At 39.1% G+C, this 15,895-nt stretch overlaps 1 protein-coding gene across 1 annotated transcript in view; it reads left to right on the top strand.

Annotated features, from left to right (window-relative positions):
- LOC123748978 (synaptogenesis protein syg-2-like) overlaps window positions 1-15,895 on the top strand; it is a 108,794-nt gene that overhangs the window by 31,016 nt on the left and 61,883 nt on the right. The window lies entirely within an intron of this gene.

Below are 15,895 nucleotides of genomic sequence, written 5' to 3'. Positions count from 1 at the left end.
AGGGGGAGAGGAGAGAGGGGGGAACGAAACAGGAGTAAAGATAGGAGAAGAGGAGTGAGAAGAGAAGACAGAAGAGGCAGTGGAGACATGAGAAGGGAGTGGGGACAGACAAGAGGAGAGAGGAGAGAATGTAAGAGGGAGAATGGAGGAACAAGAGTTGATAATGCAGAAATAAGAGAGAAAAACTAATAGGCATGAGGTAAGAGTTGGTTGGACTTGTGGGTTCTGAGAGAGAGAGAGTGGGTTGGACTTGTGGGTTCTGAGAGAGAGAGTGGGTTGGACTTGTGGATTCTGAGAGAGTGTGTTGGACTTGTGGATTCAGAGAGAGTGGGTTGGACGTGTGTGTTCAGAGAGAGTGGGTTGGACTTGTGGGTTCTGAGAGAGAGAGTGGGTTGGATTTGTGGATTCTGAGAGAGTGTGTTGGACTTGTGGATTCAGAGAGAGTGGGTTGGACGTGTGTGTTCAGAGAGAGTGGGTTGGACTTGTGGGTTCTGAGAGAGAGAGTGGGTTGGATTTGTGGATTCAGAGAGAGTGGGTTGGACGTGTGTGTTCAGAGAGAGAGTGGGTTGGACTTGTGGGTTTTCATACAGTGGGTTGGACGTGTGGGTTGAGAGACAGTGGGTTGGACGTGTGGGTTCTGAGACAGTGGGTTGGACTTGTGGGTTCTAAGAGAGTGAGTTGGACTTATGGGTTCAGAGAGAGTGGATTGGACTTGTGGGTTCTGAGACAGTGGGTTGGACGTGTGGGTCGAGAGACAGTGGGTTGGACGTGTGGGTTCTGAGACAGTGGGTTGGACTTGTGGGTTCTGAGAGAGTGGGTTGGACTTGTGGGTTCTGAGAGAGTGGGTTGGACGTGTGGGTTCAGATAGAGTGGGTTGGACTTGTAGATTGAGAGAGAATGAAGGAAGCCAAAGGCAGAGAGAAAGAGAAAGGAACTAAGTAATGAAGAAAATAGAACAAAGAAGTAAGAAGCAAGAGAGAGAGGAATTACAAAGCAGAGGAAGAGAGAACTAGAGAAGAGAGGGATTACAGGACGGAAATAGATAAAATAGATAGAGAAAGAAGCCAGATAAGAGAGATAACACCAACAACCTAGAAGAGAGGGAGTGCCTGAAAAAGCAAAAAGAAAGAAAGGGATACAATTAAAAAGAAAAAGGAGAGATGAACAAGAGAAGTAGGGAGAGAGAGAGAAGGAAAAGAGGTAACGATTGGAAGAGAGGAACCAGAAGAGAGGAACTATAAAAAATAGAGGTAGAGTGAAGGAATAAGAGAAAAGAAGGAACTAGAGAGGGGAAAAAGAGCTAGAGGGAAGAGAAAGAGGGGAGGGAGGTATTAGAGAAAAGGGGTGGGGTGGGGGGTGGGGGGAAATAGCCCCATGCCCAACATGTTTCAACTCCCCATCCACCACCCTCGTCCAAACAACACACCCATCGATTCTCGCGTGATTACAGGTAGTGGTGGTGGTTGTGGTGGGATGGTGGTGGTAGTGGGGTGTTGCTGTTCAGTAATAGTGAGTGTTGAGCTGGTGGTCGCGGTTTGGGAGGTGATTGGTTTGGTAGATTGTGGTAGTGTTGTGTGGTGGGGATTGTGGTGGGTGATGGTGGAACTTTCCTAACTGTACTTAACCTAATAGTTACTAAGGGAAAGTGAGATCTTGCTCTTTTTGACCTGTCTGAAGCTTTGTATTACCTGTTGCTTTATAATTTAACTATCCTGGCATTCTAGTTCATTCTCTAATTGGATCGTACCATTGTGGATGGAGGTGGTTTCCACAACTTCTTGTTTCAGAGTATTACAATCGTTGACCAGCTATTCAGGGCACGAGTATTTCCTTATATTTCTTCCACTCACTTCCGGTACCAGCTTCAACTTATGATCTCTCGTCTTATTTTCTCTTAGTTTTAAGAGATTAAGAGTTTCTTAGCTTAAGAAACTCTTAAAATTAAACTCTTAAAACTGCAGTTTTGCCCAATACTGTTGTAGATGTGAACAAATCCAAAAGAGCCGTGACGAGGATTCGAACCTGCGTCCAAGAGCATCCCAGACACTGCCTTAATCGACTGAGACGCAGGTTCGAATCCTCGTCACGGCCCTTGTGGATTTGTTCATTTGATGTATCACGTTAGTGTGATCTCTGTGTGTGTTTCCAGGGTAATTCCTGTGTCACTAACACACCTTCTTTCTTGACGTAAGATTGTTTCCTCTTGTTTCCTCAGCCTCTTTACAGGGTTTCTTACTGATGATAGCGTTTATGGCTTGTTTAGGCAGCAGTTTGTTGAGGGTCCTTGAACTACATCGTTCTGTCCTTCTCTTCCATTACAAGGTCTATTAATCTTACTGTTTACATTGTTTCTTGGCAACCTCCTTTTCTGTGTTGGGGTGAACTGTTTTGTTGCATCAGTGCGTTTTCGTGGCTACGAATTTCATCGTTTCGTGAGTCGTTTTCGTGGCTACGAATTTCATCGTTTCGTGAGTCGTTTTCGTGGCTACGAATTTCATCGTTTCGTGAGTCGTTTTCGTGGTTAATTCGTTCTTCTATCCTCATGTTCCGTTGTTGGTAGGGTATTTGACATCCTTTATTCTTGTTATCTGTTGTCGCTCGTCTTGCTCTGTTTGTGTCCTTGCCTGTCCATCCTGTAGCGGATGGGATCGAGGGTTTTGGTTGACTATTATGTAGGAATATGTTGTTTACTGTCTCCGGGTATTTTGTCCTCTCGTTCACACACTTTCTCTCTCAATCTCTGTTTCAGTTTCTTCGTGTTTCTGGCTTTGCTTCTGTCTCTGTTTCTTTGCCTGTCTGGTCTCCATCTGTCTTTCTAACACTGCTTCTCTCTGTGTCTTTGTTTTTCTCTCTTCCTATTTCTCTCTCCCCATATCTCTCTCTCTCTCTCTCTCTCTCTCTCTCTCTCTCTCTCTCTCTCTCTCTCTCTCTCTCTCTCTCTCTCTCTCTCTCTCTCTCTCTCTCTCTCTCTCTCTCTCCTTCCTTACCTCTCTATCTCTCTCTCTCCTTCCTTACCTCTCTCTCTCTCTCTCTCTCTCTCTCTCTCTCCCCATATCTCTCTCTCTCTCTCTCTCTCTCTCTCTCTCTCTCTCTCTCTCTCTCTCTCTCTCTCTCTCTCTCTCTCTCTCTCTCTCTCTCCTCCTTCGCCGAGCTTCCGCTGCCGGTGATCTAATGCAATGACTTCTCTCCCCTCCCCCCTTCCCCTTTGTTTCAAAGTCATATCTGCATATAGAACAATGGTCGGAGGCAGACGCCACTATTTAACACTCTTCCTCAATGCCCTTAACCTGAGAAGTCATTTCCTTACCTCCTTCTAACTCATCTGTGTATCTAACCCCCCCTTTTCCTACCCTCCACACAGGCTTGCGATCAACCAGGCTGTGGTTGGTGGGACGTGGTTCAACGGAACCGCCTTTGCAGTTATCGATTGGCTAATCCAGTGATTGTCTTGAAGCACGGACGCTCGGTGTGTTGTGATGGGTATAAGCTTTCTGTGGGGTGGGGATTGTGATAGAATTGGTCAGCGTCTTTTCTGTAAGGGACGTGCATTGACGTGCACCCTCCCCCCCCCATATAAAGACTTTCGACGTGCACCCCCCATATAGAGACTACTAACCTGCACCCCCCATATAAAGACTTTCGACGTGCACCCCCCATATAGAGACTACTAACCTGCACCCCCCCATATAAAGACTTTCGACGTGCACCCCCCATATAGAGACTACTAACCTGCACCCCCCATATAAAGACTATTGACGTTCAACCCCGTTAGAAGATGTGAAGAGCGTAAGGAAATCTAAAAGAAATTATGTTCTATTTTTTTAGACAAACTTCCTGACTTTCCTTCTTGAAGAACTTCTCTACTCGGGGAAGTTCTCCTCCTGGTAGTCATGTGTATAATACAGAAAATCATTTATGTAGCTCATGTATTAATCATGGAAATAAATTGTTGAATAATGCATCGATGTATTTAGTGATTTATTTTTCATTCTTTTAATTCATTCTAAATATATATACATACATGAGGGAAAAAATACATCATACAAGGTGCAAATTATCAGAAAATTTAGTTTAATTGGCTCAAGATGGCATTTAATTCTTTAAATTTGTGTCATTTTCATTTCATTGCAATCAATCTCCTCCAATGCAGCGTTTTAATATATATATATATATATATATATATATATATATATATATATATATATATATATATATATATATATATATATATATATATATATATATACAATATATATATATTATATATATATATATATATATATATATATATATATATATATATATATATATATATATATATATATAAATATATCTATATATATATATATAGATATATATATATATATATATATATATATATATATATATATATAATATATATATATTGTATATATATATATATATATATATATATATATATATATATATATATATATAATATATATATATATATTAATACTATAAGCATGTTGTGACAACCGCAATTGTAAGGACTTTCCTGTTTGTCCAAGATACACAGACTCACAAACTGCCCAAACGTCTAATGCATTGTATCTACATACGAGTTTATGCGATCACAATATTAACTGGAATGGGGCAAAAAGCATTACCAATTGTGGGGATTTCGTGGAACGGAATTTGATTGAGTCTGCTCTAATCAGTCAGTGTCCAAATCTTCTTAATGTTAGTACTGGAATGTACAAACTTGATCCATTTTTAAGTTATAATATTGCACAACAGTTTAAGAAACAACTCTGATAGAGAGGCTTACAATGTCTCATTATAATTGTATATTCATATATTGTGTGTTCATGAGACTTTTCTTTAATCTTTCATCCTTATTCTCTGACCGCTTAATCCTCTTTGACCATTCTAAGCTAAGCTATACCTGTTTTGGGTAATTACACCTGACCAACCCTTGGGATGGGGTGGTCAGGTGTCGGCCTATATATCTTCCCCCCTTCTCCCTTCTCCTTAGTCAGTCTGGTGTTGACAAAGGCTTTAACAAAGTCGAAACGTTCACCTCATTTCATATTTCTCTGTGGATTTTCCGCATATATATATATATATATATATATATATATATATATATATATATATATATATATATATATATATATATATATATATATATATATATATATTAAAAGTCCCGTAGTAGCTCTAGACGGAGGTCAGAAAAGGTCAGAGGTCAGAGGGGGTTTTCGGGCTCAGGAGAGGCCACAGAAATATAAAAGAGTTGAGAGGAGTCAGAATTGGTCAGAGAGGTCAGAAAGGTCACTTGAAGTTAGATAAGTGAGGCCTGATTGAGGTGAGAGATAACAGATGAGGTCAGGAGATCACACATTCAGAGAGGTCAGCAGCTGAAGTCAGGGAGGTCACCAAAGGTCAGATATGATCAGAAAAGTCAGCTGAGGTTAGAGTTTTAAAAGGTCAGATGAAGTAAGCAGACGAGGAGTCACAATGACGTGGCTGAAATATGTTGACCAAACCACACAGTAGAAAGTGAAGGGACGACGATGTTTCGGTCAGTCCTGGACCATTCTCAAGTCGATTGTATCTTACCTCAGATGAGGTCAGATACAATTCCGTCGTAGGTCTTGCTCTGGGGCAAAACATTCCTGCCAGGTTCCACCAAGGCTGTGACAAAAGGAGACTTAAGTTTGTTGCCTTAACAAGTTTCACGTCTACTGTCGCGTGAATGTTTGCCAAGACACACACATTACACCTTTGGAGACCTGCTCTTTCCTTTCTCACTTTCACCTTTAGAAACTGAAACAGGAAAAAAGCCCCAGAAACACAGTTTATATTGATGTTTTTAATATCATTATGAAAATACATTTACTCAAAAAACAGCACCACACAAGCCTTATATTGACTTTTTAATATCATTATGAAAATACATTTACTCAAAAAACATCACTACACAAGCCTTATATTGACTTTTTAATATCCTTATGAAAATACATTTACTCAAAAAACAGCACCACACAAGCCGTATATTGACTTTTTAATATCATTATGAAAATACATTTACTCAAAAAACAGCACCACACAAGCCTTATATTGACTTTTTAATATCCTTATGAAAATACATTTACTCAAAAAACAGCACCACACAAGCCTTATATTGACTTTTTAATATCCTTATGAAAATACATTTACTCAAAAAACAGCATCACACAAGCCGTATATTGACTTTTTAATATCATTATGAAAATACATTTACTCAAAAAACAGCACCACACAAGCCGTATATTGACTTTTTAATATCCTTATGAAAATACATTTACTTATACAACAACATCACACAAGCCTTAACGTGGAAAAATGTATCCTCCAAAACTATTGAATACATATTTTACCATTCCCAAAATACATTCTATTTACATCATATCAGAATTTTAGTCCAAAATAGCGAGGAGATATTGTGTAAACTCACCACAGAACATAATGAAGGTCTTATAAATTCTCATTGTACCCAAATTTCAACATTACAAAACACGGACATTTAGAGTCATAATTGCTTCTTTCTGAAGTCTATTGCACCTCTCATAGTGCTCTCGAGGATTATGTAGACCTTTCTTAATGGGGAAATTAGTTGCAAGGGGGGAAGAGGAGGAGGAAAGAGCAGGGAGAAGGAAAATAGGTTTCTTAGTCTAGGAAAATAGGTTTCTTAGTCTAGGAAAATTGGTTTCTTAGACTAGGAAAATAGGTTTCTTAGTCTAGGAAAATAGGTTTCTTAGTCTAGGAAAATAGGTTTCTTGGTCTAGGAAAATAGGTTTCTTAGTCTAGGAAAATAGGTTTCTTGGTCTAGGAAAATAGGTGTCTTAGTCTAGGAAAATAGGTTTCTTAGTCTAGGAAAATAGGTTTCTTAGACAATGAAAATAGGTTTCTTAGTCTAAGAAAATAGGTTTCTTGGTCTAGGAAAATAGGTTTCTTAGTCTAGGAAAAATAGGTTTCTTAGTCTAGGAAAATAGGTTTCTTAGCCAAGGAAAATAGGTTTCTTAGTCTAGGAAAATAGGTTTCTTAGTCTAAGAAAATAGGTTTCTTGGTCTAGGAAAATAGGTTTCTTAGACTAGGAAAATAGGTTTCTTAGTCTAGGAAAATAGGTTTCTTAGTCTAGGAAAAATAGGTTTCTTAGTCTAGGAAAATAGGTTTCTTAGCCAAGGAAAATAGGTTTCTTAGTCTAGGAAAATAGGTTTCTTAGTCTAGGAAAATAGGTTTCTTAGTCTAGGAAAATAGGTTTCTTAGACTAGGAAAATAGGTTTCTTAGTCTAGGAAAATAGGTTTCTTAGTCTAGGAAAATAGGTTTCTTAGTCTAGGAAAAATAGGTTTCTTAGTCTAGGAAAATAGGTTTCTTAGCCAAGGAAAATAGGTTTCTTAGTCTAGGAAAATAGGTTTCTTGGTCTAGGAAAATAGGTTTCTTAGCCAAGGAAAATAGGTTTCTTAGTCTAGGAAAATAGGTGTCTTAGTCTAGGAAAATAGGTTTCTTAGTCTAGGAAAATAGGTTTCTTGGTCTAGGAAAATAGTTTTCATGTGGTACTTGGAGAATGACTTTCACACGCCAACAGGAAACGATAATAAAGCCAAAAGGAACGAGAATAAAGTTAAAATGAAACACTGATAAAGCCTAGAAGAACGCAGATAGGGACAACAAGGAACAATGCCAACAGGGAACGCAGATAAAGCCAACAGTGAACGCTGATAAGGACAATATAGAACGCTGAAAAAGTCAACAGGGAACGCTAATGAAGTCAACAGGGAAGGGTAATAATTTATGATAATGCCGGCTCCGAGATGTGATGGAATTACCGTTTTCTAGGCAGACAGGTTCGTTATCAGACGAGAACAACGGCGAAGTTACGCTATCCGGTTGGAACAACAGGGCCTTGCGCTCTCTGGATGGAACAACAGGGCCTGGCGCTATCTGGATGGAACAACAGGACCTTGCGCTATCTGAATGGAACAGCAGGACCCTGCGCTATCTGGATATAATGAAACAGTATTACCTAAAATGTCGTAATTTGTGCATTTTCTTTGATGTTGTATAAGCAGAGTGAATAATACTCAGATACGGTGAAAACAGCGCATACGATACTCAGATACCGTGAAAACAGCGCATACGATACTCAGATACCGTGAAAACAGATCATACGATACTCAAATACCGTGAAAATAGCGCATACGATTCTCAAATACTGTGAAAACAGCGCATACGATACTCAGATACGGTGAAAACAGTGAAATACTATACTCAAATACCGTGAAAACAGATCATACGGTACTTGAATAAGCATTTGCGCAACCAACTACAAACCTCTAAATCTTTTCCTGTATTGTGGCGGCTTTTTTTTACAATCACTGAGCAGTTTATGAGCTCTGGAACCTCACAACTGTAGGTTGTTATAGTTGTAAACAACTTCATAGTGCGTCGGAGGTCATTGACTGTTACAAAATGTAAGCAGTCCCGCCAAAAATGTAAACAAAGCCGCCAAAATATAAATAAATCCGGCAAAAATGTAAATAATGCCGCCATAATGTAAACAAAGCCGCCAAAATGTAAATAAATCCGGCAAAAATGTAAACAAAGCCGCCAAAATGTAAACAAAGCCGCCAAAATGTAAACAAAGCCGCCATAAATGTAAACAAAGCCGCCAAAATGTAAACAAAGCCGCCATAAATGTAAACAAAGCCGCCAAAATGTAAACAAAGCCGCCAAAAATGTAAACAAAGCCGCCAAAATGTAAATAAAGCCGCCAAAAATGTAAACAAAGCCGCCAAAAAGGTAAACAAAGCCGCCAAGATTGAGAAAAGATGGAGAGGTTTCGTAAAAGATGCGTTAATCACGAACCTGTTCTGGAGTACACTATGAATAGTAATGATAATATTGAGAAAAATCACTCGGGGCCGCAAGGAGATTCGAATCTTCCAGTCTAGGAGCACCCAAGCACACGCCCTAAACCACTGAGCCATGATATGTTGCCAGTGATATAACCTGGGGTTCAATTGAAGGAACTATGGGGGGGGGGGTGTTGCATTACTTATAGCATATCGGGGTTCAGGAGGTTTAAGGTGTGTGTGTTTGGAAGTATCCAGGTTGCAGGTTCGAATCCCCTTACTTGGCTCAATGATCTCATTGTTGCATCATGTTAATGTGTATGTGTGTGTGTGTGTGTGTGTGTGTGTGTGTGTGTGTGTGTGTGTGTGTGTGTGTGTGTGTGTGTGTGTGTATTCAGGTTTGTTTAAGGGTCAAAAGGGTTATCAGGGGGAAGGAAGCCCTGAGAATAAGGTGCCAGGCCTCACTGAAAATATAACACCTTTGAATATATGGCCACGAATATATAGCCACGAATATATGACCACGAATATCCGTCCACAAATTATATTCCGTTTTAGGGAGATTTTATGAAACCTGCTCATGTTCTCAAAGAGCAATATGCCAAAAGAAATTTTATGTATTACATAATACATAACCACAGCGTTATTTTGTACTATTTGTAAGTCGTTACAGCGCTGTAACAACTCAGTGACGTTGTATACGTTGATGTGTATTGTAACTGCCTCACAGTACCGTGCTGGGGGAAATCCCTGTATATATTTTGGTTGTATTTTTAGCGAGTATTTCAGAGGAATACACAGCTTGAAGTATTATGAATATTGTGATGACGTCTCGAGCTATTTGGAAGCGAGTTTGTGCGCTCCTAATTAGCCTCCAGTGTCCTCGAAAACAATGGTCAAAAGGTCGTTAATCCAGCCGCCAAAGCCCCTGTTTATGAAAGGAAAATTCTTTACATATAACCTGAGAATATGTTTCCTCAAAATATGTTCGTTTCTGCTGCTGCTGATGCCAATACTTATACACGAACGTGGTGTGTATTTGTAATCGGTATTTCTTCAGATGTATATATGTTTGTATATATGCCTTTCCAATGGAGACTTTCAGCGCCGTGGAGAAGGGGGGACCTGCTGCATGGGTAACAGCTTCTCCCCCGAATCAACCTACCCTGGCTTTGCGCCCTGGTGAGGCCACTCCAGACCGACAACCAGAGCCCAACTCCATAGTCTCCTGAGACTGATGAATGCCTAGTACTATATGTATATATGATTATATGAATATATGTATATATGTATATATGAAAATATATGTTTGTGTGTGTTTATGCTACGAGTGCTTATGTATACTGCGTGTATTTGTGTGTATATTGAGTGTGTGTGAGTGTGCAGTCAGAGCTCGTGTACTTATCTATCGATAGTTACATATCAGTGTCTACTGGGATGTGAGGTTTAACTCTAAACGCCTCGTTAACTCGTCTTGCTGTATCCTTGAGTCATAATTTAACTATCGTAATGTTTAAATTCTTTGGCCGAATCTAGCTTTAAAGTTGTGCTTGGAGGTGGCTTACACAACTTCTCCTTTCAGTGCATTTCAATTGTTTTACCACCCGTAAAGGTGACGAATATTTTCTTACAAATTTCTTCGACTCACTTGCGTTTCCAGCTTCCACTTATTTCTAATTGTCTTGCTTTCTCTCAATTTAAAGCGACTGCCTTTGTGCACCTTTTGTATAGCACTCAGTATTTTGCATGCTGTGATCATATTCCCGCTGTGTCTCCTATCCTCTAGGGGGTTGTGAGATCTATTTCCATATAAATGTCTGTCCGTATAGTGTGAGTGCTTGTGTCTATGTTATGGGGAATACATTCCCATAAGGAAGTAATAAAATGAGCTTAGAAAACTGTAGCTATCAAGTATGGTCATCAAAGTCTGTATAAATTATACATTCTCTTGTATTTTCTTCTCTGTATAAATATTTCTAATCATATAAAATATTTCAATATAATCACTGTAACGCTATAGTCCCTCAGAGGATTCGAACCCAGGCCAGCAAAGATCTTCCCACCACCAGCACTGGTTCTCATACCACTGCAGCAGCGATCGTCTATATAAATATATCAAATCGTACACAAACACTGAACATTATTCTCAAGAGAGTCACGTTAAATAGTCACTACGTAAGCCTGTAATTACTGTAACATAATGTATGATTATGTAAGAAATACCTGAATTTCGCTGAATATTACAAAACTATTTTCTGGACATAAACATGAATTATTATTCATCCTAGAAGACATTAATCTACGCTCCTGCATTAGTTTGGGTTATTCTGGGCTACTTTTATGTAGCATGGTTAAAAAAATAGATGCAGAATATATATATATATATATATATATATATATATATATATATATATATATATATATATATATATATATATATATATATATACATATATATGTCGTACCTAGTAGCCAGAACGCACTTCTCGGCCTACTATGCAAGGCTCGATTTGCCTAATAGGCCAAGTTTTCCTGAATTAATATATCTTCTCTAATTTTTTTCTTATGAAATGATAGAGCTACCCATTTCATTATGTATGAGGTCAATTTTTTTTTATTTAAGTTAAAATTAACGTAGATATATGACCGAACCTAACCAACCCTACCTAACCTAACCTAACCTATCTTTATAGGTTAGGTTAGGTTAGGTAGCCGAAAAAGTTAGGTTAGGTTAGGTTAGGTAGGTTAGGTAGTCGAAAAACAATTAATTCATGAAAACTTGGCTTATTAGGCAAAACGGGCCTTGAATAGTAGGCTGAGAAGTGCGTTCTGGCTACTAGGTACGACATATATATATATATATATATATATATATATATATATATATATATATATATATATATATATATATATATATATATATATATATATATATATATATAAATATATATATATATATATATATATATATATATATATATATGTATATATATATATATATATACAGCTATCGACGCCCAGTCTTGACCTGAGTGATGATCTTGAAGAACATGAAAAACAGAGTTTTTACGGATTAATCGGCACGATATTGCTAGCAGGTGAGCATGCTATTGCTTCCACTCTCTGTTATTACTCCAAAATTTGTAATGAATGCATTTACCTGCAATGAATAATTAAATGTTATAATTTTAGGCTGAACTTTCAGTTTACTGGTATACAAATGTTAATAGGGAATAGGGAGTATTGTAATAGATTAAATTAACTCTAGATTATCGAGGTCCCAGGAGTTAAGGCTGTTCGCATGGTCCCCTATCCATTTTCTGGCCGTTCCCAGTGGTGTTCAACTTGAATGTTGACTGTTGCGTCTAACAGTTATTGATGAATCACGTGGTTAACTGATGATCCAAAAGTTATTGATGACAAAAGTTACTGATGATTCACGTGGTTAAGGGGGTTAAACGATGTGGTGTTTGCATAATGTTTGCAACGCTCAGCTTGCACTAAGTAATGATAATTCCCAGTTTACATCGTTATAATTTACACCGTTCTTATATTACACCGGTGCTCGCGGTGTAAATAGTTGATCGGTCAATGTTGACCAATCCACACACTAGAAAATGAAGGGACGATGAGATTGATCAGTTAATCTATGCAACAATTTTTACATATTGCTACTTCTACACATCTGTCATCGCAATCAAAATTTTGAAACGTTGTTTGACCCACAGCATAACTTTAGGGCAATAGGTCAGTACCCACAGCATAACGTTAGGGCAATGGGTCAATACCTACTGTTGACTGACATGAAAAGGCTTGATGAGGCACCCTATCTTGCTATCATGAGATGATTTCGAGGCTTAGCATCCCCGCGGCCCGGTCCTCGACCAGGCCTCCTTTTTGTTACACACCCCCAGAAAGCAGCCCGTAGCAGCTGTCTAACTCCCAGGTACCTATTTACTGCTAAGTGAACAGATGCATCAGGGTGAAAGAAACTCTACCCATTTGTTTTCGCCTCCGCCGGGGATCGAACCCGGAACCTTAGGACTACGAATCCCGAGCGTTGTCCACTCAGCCGTCAGAACCCTAGAAAAGGATTTTTGAAAGTATTGCTCATAAGATACATTTGAGTGGGTTGCAAGGCAATAAGGGTAAGGTAATCTGAGAATTTGGTGAAGGAACGGTGCCCAGCTCATGAGCCATTGGGGCTCGAACTCCGAACATGCAAGCTTCAATTCTGTCTTAGTACCGACCTAACCAAGTGGACAAATAGGTAGGAAAAAATACTACATATATTTACAAAGGCACGTAATTGGCTCAGGAACAGAACCGTAAAATTGTTTGAGTGTTTACAGTTTGATTTCATGACAAGTTACACTGTCGAGGCTTCGCTTCCAACTACCAAAGTGAGAAATTTGCTAACGACTACTGGAAGATATACTGGATTTTAAGAGGAACCCGTCCTCTTAAAAATAACGTTGCTTTTGGCTCGTATGCGCGCTATGGCTAAATTTAGACGTAATTTGAAATGAAATCGACTCACAAAAGTGACGTACTGTCCCGTTTTCTGCTTGAGTCGTCCGGTCTACTCGGAAAGGTTAGAAGAGGAAACGTCACAACCTCACGGAGAGTCTAAATACAATGTAACAAGCAGGCCCACTCCTTCCTACCTAGGTTTTCACCCATCCACACACATGTACACACCAGCACTACTGTTAATCTTATCTTATCAGTAGCTCTTATCCACGTACACTCACACACTTTCACTGACACAAATATCACCCCCCAACTGCTCGAATACACCGTTAAACCAACGTACACAGACACTCCAGTCCGTATCTGCAGTCCCAAGCACACGCACACACACACACACACACACACACACACACACACACACACACACACACACACACACACACACACACACACACACACACACACACACACATCTTCCCATGTACGCAGCTTCCCTACCACCAGCGTACATAAACTTATGCCACACTCACTACAACCCACACGTGTACACATTCCACACCCACGTACACCAACTCTTCCGCCCATGTACACACTCCCCCCCCCCTCCCCCCTCCCACGTACACAGACCACCCCCCCCCCCCCTCTTGTTAACCAAGAGGCCCTCGTGAATAATTAGTAACCTCCGTAATTAGATCTGCCGAGCTGTTTAAATCTTAACTGACAGAGCTCCCTTCATCCTTAAGGAACCTTAAGTAACTGCTCCGTTGCCTCGAAAGGGTAAGAATAATGATTCTAACACGAATTTTTGAGAAGATTCGTGTTAAATTCGTGTTAGAATCATTCATCTTACCCTTTCGGTCATATTCAATAAAATATGTTTACAAAAATGACTGCTACCAATATATATATATATATATATATATATATATATATATATATATATATATATATATATATATATATATATATATATATATAGATATATATATATATCAGCAGCCCACAACTCTACCTACTGAGCCACCAAACACCCACTATAAGGATGATATATAAATCTTCCTATAAGGGAGAATTCCACACACACACACTCCTCTCTATATATGCTACTTTCAGACCTTCCCTGGGATAACACTGTGCCATATAAATGGTTTACCACCATGTCTTGGATAATAACATTTGCCACTTGGACCACAGGGGCCTCGAACCGCTGGCCACAAAATCAGTAGCTAGCCTACTGACCTCTTCTTATTAATTGATATATATTGCATATTGCTTTGTATCTGTTAATGTATCAATGAAAAGACTAACAGTTAGTATATATCAACTTTTATTTTGGAATTATATATAATATTCTATTGGTATTGTTAACAGGAGCCAATGATATGGCATAAAAAATTTGTGTTTCATATGGGGCAGTAACGCCCCAAAAATATATCAAACATGACAATATATGAAATTTCCAACATCAATGAAACTTCATAAAATACAACATTTCAAGCTTCAGTGTATTAATACAACATAAACATCATTGATGCTGCTAATTGTATATTTTGCCGAGTCGACGTTTTCTATTTTGCTGAGTCGACGTTTTCTTTTGATGTTTGTGGCCAAACTAAAGAAGAAATGTTTTACGTAATGAACGCACAATACCGTAATTTAACTGTGGTAAAAGACTAAGGCAATGGCGTGGGATTGAACTCTCTTCTCTGAACCTCCCTACCCCCAAGGAACACGCATAACCCACTGCGCCATGACGGGCTTCAATAGGAACACTACTAGACATCTTCTCAGGAAATGGAAGATGAAATTATTTTGACTTATAATGGGGTCGTCTTAAGCTTATTTTCGTAAGCTTAAGCGTCTTAAGCTTAAGATTGGGATATATAAAGCTTAGTAATCAAGCTTTACAAATGAGAAGTACTTTTAAACCTCTAGACCTTTGTAAAGATGATGGTACAAAACCTGTATTTTTCAACTTTTGAGCTGAATTGATTGAATTACAATACTGAAATGGCAATTTGATTGTCATTGATGGACATAAAAATTGTTTCCTGTTAATCAGACTAGTTTGTTGATAGGCCAAACACTTCTATAAACCTTATGGATAGTTTCATTGACAATCAGCTCGTTCTGATTCTCTCTCTCTTCTCTCTCTCTCTCTCTCTCTCTCTCTCTCTCTCTCTCTCTCTCTCTCTCTCTCTCTCTCTCTCTCTCTCTCTCTCTCTCTCTCTCTCTCTCTCTCTCACTCTCTCTCTCTCTCTCTCTCTCTCTCTCTCTCTCTCTCTCTCTCTCTCTCTCTCTCTCTCTCTCTCTCTCTCTCTCTCTCTCTCTCTCTCTCACTCTCTCTCTCTCTCTCTCTCTCTCTCTCTCTCTCTCTCTCTCTCTCTCTCTCTCTCTCTCTCTCTCTCTCTCTCTCTCTCTCTCTCTCTCTCTCTCTCTCTCTCTCTCTCTCTCTCTCTCTCTCTCTCTCTCTCTCTCTCTCTCTCTCTCTCTCTCTCTCTCTCTCTCTCTCTCTCTCTCTCTCTCTCTCTCTCTCTCTCTCTCTCTCTCTCTCTCTCTC

Source organism: Procambarus clarkii, chromosome 4 (genome assembly GCF_040958095.1).
Source record: "Procambarus clarkii isolate CNS0578487 chromosome 4, FALCON_Pclarkii_2.0, whole genome shotgun sequence".
Lineage (NCBI taxonomy): Eukaryota > Metazoa > Arthropoda > Malacostraca > Decapoda > Cambaridae > Procambarus > Procambarus clarkii.
Note: the sequence above shows the minus strand (reverse complement) of the source record. Positions and strands in the feature narration are given on the sequence as shown.